Raw genomic sequence first — 13,082 nt, 5'->3', positions numbered from 1 at the left:
ATCTCAGCGTCCCGTCTCCAGACTCTGATGTTGAAGTTCTCAAGAGAGACTCCAAGCTTGTGTGTTTAAAGCCCCCGTGGACATCCACCGCTGGTGCAGTCTGGGCGGTTGGGGATGGGGTGGGGTGAGGGGCAGCTGTATGGAGAAGGCGAGAGGAAAAGAGCACCAGGGAGAAAAGAAAGTTCAGTCCTTAGCAGGGTTCTCCCTGCTACTTACTGTCAGTTCTGTGGCAGCCAGGCCACGGGGGAAAGGAGAATCTGACTGCAAGAACCCCACAGCTTGAGTATGAGGCCAGTGGCTCTCAACCCTGCCTGCACTTCAGAATCTCCTGGGGAGCTTTTAAAACTCCCAGTGCTTAGGCCACACCCCAGACTGATTAACTTGGAATCTCTGGGGGTAGGACCCAGGCAGCAGTATTTTTTCCCTTTTTCTTTTCTTTCTTTCTTTCTTTCCTTCTTTCTTTCTTTCTTTCTTTCTTTCTTTCTTTCTTTCTTTCTTTCTTTCTTTCTTTCTTTCTTTAAGATTCCCCAGTTGATTCCTACAAGTAACCGAGGTTGAGAGCCACTGTTCCGGGCCACTAGCCCTCAACCTTGAATGTGCATTTGAATCTAACCTAGGGATTGCGGTTTCTTATGCAGGCCTAGGATCTGCATTTCTAGCAAACTTACCAGTGGTGTTGGTACCGCCTGAATGAGGACGGTGATTTAATTAACAAGGGTGTTCTGCATGGATCTAACAGTCAGGGGTGTACAGCTTCGCGGAGGAAACCAAGCTTCTTGTCTCGTATGTTCCCAGGAACCATTCTCCCCAAGCAACATTGTCCTTGCCTTGCTAGAAGTTAAAATGTTCTTGACTCTCCACAGACTTTTTGTTAGACTGCACTGACTAGTGGGTGTAAACAGAATGACATGTGGGGAGACACAGAAGGTCACTACCTCTGTGTAAGAGTATGTCCTTAGCCAAAAATTACTTAGGGTACTGATTTCAAGGGAGTGTGAGAGGCAGACGTTTGGCTCACACTCAATGAAAGGGACTTGGAGAGAAAAGCGGCTGCTTTCTAAATGACACGGAGCAAAGCATGTAACTAAAGACTCCACCCCCAGGAAACAGGACCAGGCTAACTGAAGGACACTTTTTTCCCCCAATCTAGTCTTTTTTTCCCAATCTAGTCTGATAGTAGGTTAATTTGAATTTTGGGGAGAAAAAATCTACACTAAGGTCCTCTCTTTACCTAACGCCATTAAAAGGCAGCCTAGGACCCAGTGATTTGGCACCCTTTTTTGATTTGGCCCCATTTCTGAATACTAAATATTTTATTCTTCTTCTTCTTCTTCTTTTTTTTTTTTTGCCTTTTATTTCTCATTAAAGGCATCTTTACAGGGGTTCCAGGGCCCGAAGGCAAATCAAACCTTTTGCTCCCTCCAAAATGTCATACATGACTGGATTTTTATTGCAAGAATTATCAAAGGCTACATCACTGGCACAAGGCTTAAGGTAAGGAAATTGAGTGGTTTCTGCAGGCTGTGGCTTTGGAAAGAACTATTGTATGTGGGAAGGTGGTGATTTACATTCCAATGCCAATAGTATTTCTTAATTGTAATCTTGAATATGGATTTCCATTCTTTTCATTGAGCTTGGTTATGGATTGCTAATGTTATGTATCCAAAGCAGTATGGTATGACTGTCTGGGGACTCCACAGGGAAATCACTAAGATTTGATATATTCTCAAGATGGTTCTGATTTTCATGAACCAATTCCCTTCCAACCTTCAGGAGATCTTTTAGCAAACTTATTCTCAGACCAGGTATAAATGTGAATAGGCCCTATTTTTTCATCCAGTCTACAGAGAAATTGGACATATGATCAGGGCTACCAAAATTTGTTTTCTAATTTTTTTTTTAACACGTATTTATTATTGAAAGACAGAGAGAGACAGAGCAGGAGCAAGGGAGGGGCTGAGAGACGGGGAGACACAGAATCGGAAGCAGGTTCCAGGCTCTGAGCTGTCAGCCCAACACGGGGCTCGAACTCACAAACCGCAAGATCATGACCTGAGCCGATGTCGGATACTTAACCGACGGAGCCACCCAGGCGCCCCCAAAATTTGTTTTTAATGTTTAATATTTTACTAGAACCCTCAATAATCTTTCCTCATAAGGAAAACAAGTACATGAGTTGTATACAAGTACACAAGTATAAAAAAGTAAACAAATTGTAATATCTTTCATTTTTACTTTGAATCACTTAGGTCAGAGGTACCATTGTTGTTTTTCTAGTCTTGGGTCTTCTCCAGGGCGTGAATTTGGAGCCAGTCATTCCCAGCCTCGTTTCCTACTGTGCCGGCCTTCACACTCAACTACCTGCTCATTCTTGGGCTTAGTCTGATACCGATTTCTACATAAGAAACAAATAGTATAGTCTCCCGAGCCTAATCAGCAAGCAGAGCTTAGCCTTGGCCACTCTCCCACATCTAGGAACTTCAGGTGGACCACTGGCAACATATGTGCTTTGGGTTTCCTTTGGAAACAGGGCTTTGATTCAGGGATGACTGCAGGGACTTTTTGTTGACTTCTAAGTGCTATCGTTCCTCCTCACTGGGATCTTGTTCCTGCAAGTAAACTTTTACTTCTCTGTTTTGTTTTGACTAGTTGAGCACCACCCTGTGAATTCCATCCAGTAAGTGGACCCTGCTGCTGGGTGGGAGCAACCTCCCCAGTAGACTCAAACTTATAACCCGTAATTCCTTCACTGGCAGATCGCCTACTTCCTCTGAACGGCTCACGGTGTTTGGATCAGGGACCTGCACTTCCACATTTGAGCAATTTATAGTCAAGGATTGGGCTTGGACCAAATCCTGACACTTTTGTTCTCCATTTCTGCACCTTATTACATTAAGGATATTACCTAGTCAGTGTCCCACAGTTTTACCAATGATAAGGTGACCAATGAGTAACTCCATGGCAGAATCATTAGCTAGAGCAACTAGTGGATCAGTAAATAACAGGAACTGGTTAAGAGTTAAGGATTTGGAGTCAGAATATCTGGGTTTGAATCTCATCACTGGCTGTGTAGTCTTGCAGAAGTTCTTTATCCTCTCCAAGTCACAGTATCTTTGCCTGGAAAATCTAGATGGTAAAAATATCTTTAAAGGAGCCATAGTAAGGATGAAATGTATATAATATGCTTGACATAGTTCCTGATCGTAGTAATTATTTAATAAATGATGCCGATGTTATACTATTGTTGGTAAAGTTCCATAAAACTGATATTCATAAAGTAAGAAAAAAAGTGTCTATATAATTGGGTTCTACATAATCAGGCCATCTCATTATCAATAATGATCACGCTATCATTTGTACTATCCAGAATTCTATACAATAAATAAATCCAGGAAGACGGGTGCTCTACAGTATAGAGTACTTTCATTCACTGTAATGAAAGAAGCTGTTGTGTACTTTCCAATTTTGTCTTAAGTACAGAGTATAGTTATATGTTGGATAAAAGGGGCACCACATTTGTTATATTGGTTTGACACGATTTCAAATCCACTTGTTTATGACAAAGACCAAAAAAAAAAAAAAGTTGCTTTTAGAAGTAAAGTTGTTCTGATATAAGAATGAAGGAAATTGTGTCAGGATATCATCATCTCATCTCTTCTCACCAATAAGAACTCAGCAGCTCAGCTGCTGAGGGCCCCCGTGAGGCTTCTGGATTAAAAACATACAAAAAACAATAAGGCAAATGGGCATTTAGACTATAAATACCGGAGAGTTTGTAAGGACTATCTGAGAGTGTTCGGTCTGGGCAAGGCGACTCCTTGCTCATCTAAAATAGCTCTCCAAAGACCTTGGGGCATTAGCTCCCGCCTTGGTAAAGGCGATTCTTACTGGCAGTGATGAAAACCATCCAGCAGCCCTTGCAAAGATCATCTTGCCCATCAACACCAGAACTACCGTTCCCTAGCAACGTGGTCTAGCAACAGGGAACTTTTACTTTTGCACTGACAGCTGGACATCAGCTCGCAGTGGGCTAACCCATCTCTCCCAAGTGCCAACTCCTATAAAGGTACAACTGAAGTGAATGTGGACTTTATTCCTTTCCTTTCCTCTTGCCTGGAACAATAGTGTGATTAATCAATCATCGATTTGGAGTGTATTATTTCTTCATTGGAGGCATGTTATTCTTTATTAAGAGGCATCCTGTATGCTATTGACTTGTGACATTCCCGCAGTGAATCTGCTTCAAAGAAATTTCTGGCAAAACAAACTCTGTCTCTGGGCACTAATTTGCTTTCCAAAACAAAACAACATTCTTACTGGATCACAATATTTCTTTTCCTTTAGGTCTGGGTATTAACTTGATCCCATCTCTGTGATAATCTGAGGGTATGATTTCCAATAGAGTCATTTTATTTTTTTTAATTTTTTTAAACGTTTATTTATTTTCGAGACAGAGAGAGACAGAGCATGAACGGGGGAGGGGCAGAGAGAGAGGGAGACACAGAATCGGAAGCAGGCTCCAGTCTCTGAGCCATCAGCCCAGAGCCTGACGCGGGGCTCGAACTCACAGACCGCGAGATCGTGACCTGAGCTGAAGTTGGACGCTCAACCGACTGAGCCACCCATGTGCCCCTCCAATAGAGTCATTTTAAACAAATTCCACTACAATGAAAATTTTGCTTATCATATCAATTTTATTAACAGATGAACTTAACCTGCAGGACATAAACTTCTTCACTAACTTTGCACAAACTTTCCTCAGTGTTGATTCAAGGACTCTCTACCAACAGAGATTCAAGATCAAAGCCTCCAGGGTACTCTGTACCAGCAAGCTGTTCCTCGCAATCTCATCAATCCAGTTCCGAAGCAATGTCCCTGCGAGATTACACTTCAGCTTTTTTCAGTAAATCTCTTTTCTAAAGCATCATCTATGACATATAGCTCCCTTACTGCATCTTCGATTACTGGCCACTGATCAGAATATTCTGAGAACCACCAATGTTTTAGCAGTTACCAAAGTGTCCAGACAGTAGCCCTTGAAAATGGTGACAGCAAAGATACCTAAGAAGGACATAGACTGAACTTACGGATGTCTTCATCCGTGGTTTTTAAGATGCCGATTCTGCTACCACCAGAAGTATCTGGAAATGATGAAACCATATGCCTTTGTCTCTAAAAATTCAGCATCTTTTCTAGTGTGGCCTAGAGTCTAGCAATCATGAGCAAGAAAAGTTCCAAAGCAACATTCTATTTTCCTTTTCTTTTAAAATCTTATCCTGTCACTCAAAAAGCTTAACCGTCTTTGGATTTGCTTAACGTTTTTTGAGAGTGTATACCAAAATAAATGTCATTTGTGTAGCTATTGAAATCATTTGCCATATACAACCTAACTTGTGTTTATGGAATCCTTAGGAACCAATGAGGGAGTTATGATTACCCTCATTTTACAGACTGAGATAGTTCAAACAGATTTACCCAACCCCGGCCACACGCAAGTATCCATTAAGTATACTTAAGCCCAGACCCATTCTTGGAGTTTCTGTTCTCATTGGTTGGAAGTGGAATATAGGCCCTGGAAATGTTTTAAGTTCCCTGAGTGGTTCTAAGTTTCAGCCAGAGCTGAGAACCACTGGCCTAAGATCAAATAGGTAATTAGTGGTAAGGACAAGTGAAACAAAAAAATCCCTTTACATCTGCCACAATGCTGCTTATAGTCTGCTATTCCATCAAACATTGGTATTTAACAGAATATAAAAATAGGGACTCTTCTTGGAAACTTAAGAGAGCTTGCAAATGTTTGAGGGCCTTTTACATCTCTAAGGGGCATAAGTGAGTTTTGTAATTGACCTGACAAAAATATACAAGCAGATTAGAAGAGATGATCAAGAAAACTGAGTCCATTGGCTGCGTGGCCTCTTTCTGTTTTGTTGAACACTCAATCCCCAGCATCTAGAGCAGTTTGGGTATATGGTAGATGAATTAATAAAGCACATATTGTCCCCTGTAAAGGACTGGCCTGTGTGGACAGAAGATGGGTTTTGGTTCTAGGGTAAAGTAAACTCTTTGGCCCCTGTCCAGTGCAAATTGCAACTCAATAGCAATCATCTCCTTGTAGCTATAGTGCAGGCCCTGGTTAGCAACTGACATGTCACCATATCCACACCCACAGTCCTGCCTGGCCACCTGCTCTGTGATGACAGACAGATTGTCTGTGACATTGCAGGAGGCCAGACCACACAGAGATGGCAATCTGACCAAGCCTCAGGCGTGCGCCTGTAAACTGACCCTTTGTCAATTATCTCAGGAATTACTTATAAGCTCATTTGGCCCACTTTGTAAGAATGTCAGAGAATCTCTTATTTCCTGTTAAGAGAGGCTCTTTAGGCATATAATTTATGGATATGTGCTTGTTTTTTCATATATTATTTTTTAAGAATCAAGGAATCTGTGAATTCTCTGATATGTTCAGAGTCAGTCATCAAGCAACTCTTACTAAAGGCAAAAAGTGAGGAGGGGCAGAGACAAATAAAATGCAGTTAAGAATAGTCATGTTAATTCATTATTTCATTCATTCCTTTATGTGTTCAGTCAACAACTATTGATGAAAGCCTACTCTGAGCCAGGCACCATCCCAGATCTGAGATGCAATGGAGAAAACATCAGTTAACTTTCCCATCCTGGGGGGACTGACATACTACTACAAAAAGAAGAGGCGGGAGGCCACATAAACAAATGGACACATAATAGGGTATCAGATGGAGATACTGCTATGGAGGAAATGAAGCAAGGCAATCAAGATCGTGACTTCAGGAAGCAAGCACCAGTTTAGGTGGTCAGTTTCGCAGACACCTCAATGAAGTTGGAATTTCCTATTGACCGTGCGATCCTTTTTTTTGAGAGTCCCAAACAGACGAATTGATAGAGCACAGTGTTTTGTTCACTTGATCATTTGAGTTGATCTGCCTTGAGCTGAGGCTCTTTTAGAAATTCCCGCCTCAGAGTAGCTGGGCATTATCAGGCCAAGTTGCAGAGGCACAGACACGTGGTTTGCACCTGTGCGTTCAGGTGCATATTCGTCTGAAGTAAATCCAAGAGTTGTTCCAGAAAGACAGCTCCCAGAGGTTGCACATAAAATGCCTGTATTTCTTCTAAGGCAGAGCTGCTGCAAGAATTCTGAGTGTCCCTTTGGTTTTTATTTAAAGGATGGTGACATCATACAACTGGATGGCAAACTTTACATAAGAGAGCTGTCAGACCTCTGATCACAAAGTCAACAGCACTGGTGAGGAGGGAAGGGAATAACATATGTATAGTTACCGATGGTTCTAGTGCTTCCCCCCATGAGTTTGTCACACCTCCTGTATCCTTCTTTCTACATTCTTATCTGAGATCACAAAATACATATAGCACACACACACACACACACACATTGAGCTCACACACACAACACTCTTACACAAACGCACACGTTTACAAACACAAATCTTAACTGTGGCTAAATATCTAATTATTGGTAAATCATCATCTGCGAATTTGCAAAAACACATGAAAATAATAGCTGACTTCTAATTTTTTTCTGACTTTATTTAACCTTAATTGTCTTCAATTGGCCAGATCTTAAATACTGAGTTTCACATCTACTTAGCAGCTCATAGGGTAACACAGAGTACGACCCATGTACTGCCCTTTTTCAAAATGAATGATGATAGATTTGAGGCCTAAAAAAGAGACTTGATTTATGTATCTTACAGATCTTAAAAGACATTTGGTTTTTGTCTTCCTGTTTCTTATGTCAAAAAAAAAATCTCTGCATCTAGAAATTGCTCAAAGAAAACCAGATTTGATATGGAAATTATTCACAGCAAAATGCCAACCTAACTCAAAATAGATGATCAATACATATGTGTTGAATAAATGATGCAAATTAATGGAGCACGCCTTATTATAGGGCAATCATGTAAAGAAACTTTGCAGATTTACTGGCGGAATTTGTAAATCATTCGGGCAGCAAATAGTAAGTGACTACTCCATTCAGTGCCATGAACTAAGTCCTGTGGGAGTTAAAAACATGAATTAGATACCTCTAGGAATTTAACTCCACAGTGAGAATCAGACTCTGAAAAATTTTGAGCACATGAGGGCTAGAGCCAGGGAAGCACTTGCTAAAGGTACATCTTGAGGAGGGTATGAAATGTGTCAAAGTGAACATGGTCAAGGATAAAGAGCCCAGTAAGGAGATGATCGCAGTCATTTCACAGTAGGCCCCAACCAGTACGGGGACTCTAAGCGATGACTGGAAAACAAAGGAAGAATATGTTTATCTTTCTCCTTGGCTCAGAACTTCAGCAGAGTCTCATTACTACTGCTCCTTCCCCAGCCCAGTATTTTTTTAAATCACTGAGTTTTCACTTTCAGAGGAAGCCTTCTGGATAGTTCCAGTTGGAACACATATGATTTCTGTAAGGCTGTTAGTATTCTAGGAAACAAGTCTCCTTTAAGTGTGTATACTAAAGGGGTGGGGGTGGGGGGTCATCTGGCCCAACAGGCAAGGAGAGTATTTCATCCCTGGGATGGTGCATGGTGATAATAAAGAGTAGACAACCCTCAGTTAGTTTTATTATTTTTTTAAATTCTCCACAAACAATGAGTCCCCTATTTTTTGCACCTTAATGTTACTGTTCCCACTGCCTGACCCCCTTGATGAGGATGGCTGCCTTTTTTAATAGGATATGGGAAACTGAGAGTATCTGGTCTTCTTTCTATGACTTATATCTGACTTGTAAGTAGAGAGCAGGTGAAAAGATCCTAACCCTCTCACCCCACCCTTACAGCCACTCCACTAGTAAATTGTCAGACATTTACATCTACTGTTGGGAAAGCCAAATGGAGCCAAGTTTGACAAAGTATGGCCTTTATAAAGAGCCTCTTACTTCCCCTTAACTAAAATTGCTTTTAATATTATTTTAGAAATATATAAAGTAGATGAAGAAACTCTGAATGTAGTCATAACATTTAATCAAATATTTTTTGTCTTTTGATCACACACACACACACACACACACACTCACTCAGAAGAACACTGTTTTGCTGAAAGCAGTCTTATTTGTTGGATAAAAGATTCCGGAAAAACCAATTAGCTTGATTTTTCATATGTGTCTCTGACATCTCTTGTGACACAGCCTTATTCTGACACAAATTAAAAAGCTGTACATTTGTCATTAGGAGAAATCTAGTGTTAATTGATCACTAACAATACTTGGCATTGTAAGATATATTTTTAAAAGGGAAAGCATGTATTAGATGTTTAGATCTTCATCCTTTTGTTTTAAAGTGAAATGTTATTATGCATCCCGATATTTATAGCAGCACTATCCACAATAGCCAAAGTATGGAAAGAGCCCAAATGTCCATCGATGGATGAATGGATAAAGAAGATGTGGTGTATACACACACACACACACACACACACACACACACACACACAATGGAGTATCACTCGGCAATCAAAAAGAATGAAATCTTGCCATTTGCAACTACATGGATGGAACTGGAGGGTATTGTGCTAAGCAAAATTAGTCAGTCAGAGAAAGACAAGTATCATATGACTTCACTCATATGAGGACTTTAAGAGACAAAACATATGAACATAAGGGAAGGGAAACAAAAATAATATAAAAACAAGGAGGGGGACAAAACATAAGAGACTCTTAAATATGGAGAACAAACAGAGGGTCGCTGGAGGGGTTGTGGGAACGGGGAAGGGCTAAATGGGTAAGGGGCATTAGGGAATCTACTCCTGAAATCATTGTTGCACTATATGCTAACTAATTTGGATGTAAATTAAAACAATAAAATGAAAAAAATAATAAAATAAAATAAAGTGAAATTTTACTTATTTTATTCAAAAAATTTAAGACATTTGATTTTTTTAATGTTTATTTACTTTGAGAGAGAGATAGAGCAGGAGAGGGGGCAGAGAGAAAGAGAGAGAGAGAGAGAGAGAGAGAGAGAGACAGAGAGAGAGAACCCTAAGCAGTCTCCAAGCTGTCAGCACAGAGCCCTACACAGGGCTCAAATTCATGAACTGTAAGATCATGACCTGGGCTGAAATCAAGAGTCAGACACTTAACCGAGTGATCACTCATGCGCCCCTAATACATTTGATTATAAATTAAAATTAAGTTTTAATAAACTTATTTAAATAAAATCGCATTAATAAAGTAAACTTTTTTTTCCCTTTTTCTGTGAGAGAAAGTATCTTATGGTCAGAACAGATGTGAGTTTGTATTTTGTGGAAATGGGCTTGAAATTTGGTAGTTACCTGCTAGCAATACACAGATAAAAATCATTTATTCATGCAATCATTTATTGAGTTTTTAAAAGTAACTGTTAAGAAAAAGACCATGTGAGACATAAGGAATTATAGAGAACACATGAGAAAATTGGGCTTTCATACTGAGGAAGAAAAGAGACATTAACCAAATTGCCCAATTTTCTACTACAGGAAGATGACCATTTTTAGAAGAGTCTGTTCTTTTTATATCTTCCATAAATGGTTTCCCAAATTACCCTCTTACACCTATAGATAAGAAGAAACATTGATAGCCAAAGTGAACAAATTAATTTTGGTTCAATTCTGAAATTGACAATGCATTTCATAACTAAAAGATTCCTATATTTCCACCTGTTTACTTGAAGTTAAAATTTCTGCATTGTAGTATATATACAAATAAGCAATTATGCACATTGTGTTATGTACTCTGTCAGGAGTTGTGGGAGGACAGTACTCAAAAAGTTCCTCCTCTTTGAGTAAGGAGAGGAGGCTCCCAAAGGAATTGTTTTAAAGACTGTAAGAAGCAGAGACTGATACCTGATTTCCCAGTCTTGTCTCCAATTTGCTTTTGAATTATAAAGTCCTGGGGTGATGAAAAGACCAAGGACAAACAGGGTGTGCTGGTCTCAGAAGTGGGGCTGTAGCATGGAGATGAGATAAGGCTGTAGACCCAAAACAATAATCCAATCACACAGAAGTTGTTCCGTGCCTGGAAAAGATGCTGAGGAAAGGGTTCCTCCCCAGTGGGAACAGTTAAGGGCTTTGCCTGACCACACGAAGCATATAACCAATGTGATGGGTCAGCAGTAGGATCCAACATGAAGGAGTTGCAACCTTGCCCCAAGAAGTGTTCCCCCTCCTCCATCCCTGCTGGAATAGTACAGGAATGTAGAAGAAAGAGGGTGAGCAGAAGGTAGACAATATCCCTTCCTCCCCAAGTCTTTAGAGCAGTGGTTCTCAGTTGGGGTGGTAGGGCTCCTTAGGGGAAATTTGGAAATTCTTGGGGGTGTTTTGTTGTCACGATAACATGGAAGTTGCTATAGACATTTAGTGGGCCAGGGTCAGAGAGGCAACGCATATTACAATGTGTGAGCCAGTTCCATACAGTGAATAATTGTTCTTCATTTCATTGAACTTTCATATGTTCTATAGGACACTCATATAGGTGAAGAAACTTACTATCAGAGCGTAGAACCTAACTCTCGTTTTTGTAGGAGTAAATATTTTTTGCATGTTTTGACTTAACGCTGATTTTTCCAGGAATGTAACAACTGTGTGTATTGAGGAAAGATTGTACTTTGTTTTATTTGAAAATTAACAAGAGCTGTCCACAAGTTTGGAAAATCACTTCATTGATGGCAATGTTGCTTGTTAACCAACGTTTGTAGCTGTTGCCCTCAGGGTAGTTCTACATAATGGGACAAGCATCTGACTGCTCCAACAGATCTTTTGGAATGGTGATACCTGAGTTTTATAAATTGAACAGTATATTAGCTCATTTTTAGAATATTGGCATTTATTCCCCTTTTATGGTATAATTAGAACATTTTACAAAATTGTTAAAAATTATACATGGAATAGGTTATGTTATCCATTAATTTTATTTCAGAATCATGAAGAGCTTGCGACAGCATATTTGTTGTAGGCGAGGGAAGTTGGATGTGAAGGAATTGATAACCTCTCCAAGTTTGTAACTGTCTAATACTTGCAAATGTAGTCTGAAGTGTCAAGGGCAGGAATTGGGGGAGAAATCTGCATCAATTATGAGCTTGAAATTTAACGATACATGTGAATGAGTCAATTACAATAATGAGGCTCGCTCAATAACTCAAATTGACCAAAAATTTTCTGCATTGGTATGCCTTTTAGGGAACCACTGCTGGAGAGGAGTTCCACCAGAGAACTCCACTGGAGACAATCATTCCAAAATGACTTAAGGACCTTCCCTGTAGCTTTTATATTCCAACTGGATGATCACGTACTGGAAAAGTGGAAAGAATGTGTAGTTAACAGTTTTGCTACTAACTAGTCGCTGCCAACCTTGTCTCTTTTTGTCTCTTCTACAGAACGATGATTTGCTAACTTTTGCTTCTTCATTAAAGGTCATAACAGCCCTGAGCTTTGCATCTCTTGCAAACTGAGAATTCAAATAAATTTTCTGTCTCTTTCAATATGATTCTGAGAATCATAAAGTGCAAGAAGCATAAAGTGTTTGCAATGACAGGAACTGTGATTCTGTACCTTCTTACATTCCAAGATACTCAGACCCATAGCTCATGTTGATTGCTTGTCCTTCTCCCAAACCCAACCCAAGGAGCACAGATGCTAGGAAGTTTCACTTGGTCTTTCCATTTCCAATGGATGATGCCAATTTCTTTATTCACATACATGATGTACCTGAAAAAACCTATTTTTGATTACTTGACATCATTAACTCATTCTAAATGGCCCAAGAGGGCACTAAATATAGGAGTGTCTAGATGTTGAGATGAGTTAATCATATATTCTTATAGGAACAGGTGCTCTAAAACCAAAATATACAGAGAAAGAAAGAAGCTGGGTACGTGCTTTAAAAGATGGATTAATTTGAGAGTGAAATCCCACCAGGAGGGAATAGTTAATTAAATCCTCTGAAAAGAATGGAATGGAGCCCCAAGGCTGGCTGGAGTCTAAACTGATATAACACAGTGTTTATCATGCCCCTTAGGGTTTGTATCTGACCCTCGGGAAGGTTGTTCAGCTTCAATTT

The 13,082-nt window shown here is 39.9% G+C and overlaps 1 protein-coding gene across 10 annotated transcripts in view; it reads right to left on the bottom strand.

Annotated features, from left to right (window-relative positions):
- Positions 1-13,082, bottom strand: part of SLC8A1 (solute carrier family 8 member A1) — a 383,276-nt gene that overhangs the window by 328,462 nt on the left and 41,732 nt on the right. The gene's annotated exons all lie outside the window — the stretch shown is intronic.

The sequence above is a fragment of the Prionailurus bengalensis genome, chromosome A3 (assembly GCF_016509475.1).
Source record: "Prionailurus bengalensis isolate Pbe53 chromosome A3, Fcat_Pben_1.1_paternal_pri, whole genome shotgun sequence".
Classification (NCBI taxonomy): Eukaryota; Metazoa; Chordata; class Mammalia; order Carnivora; family Felidae; genus Prionailurus; species Prionailurus bengalensis.
Note: the sequence above shows the minus strand (reverse complement) of the source record. Positions and strands in the feature narration are given on the sequence as shown.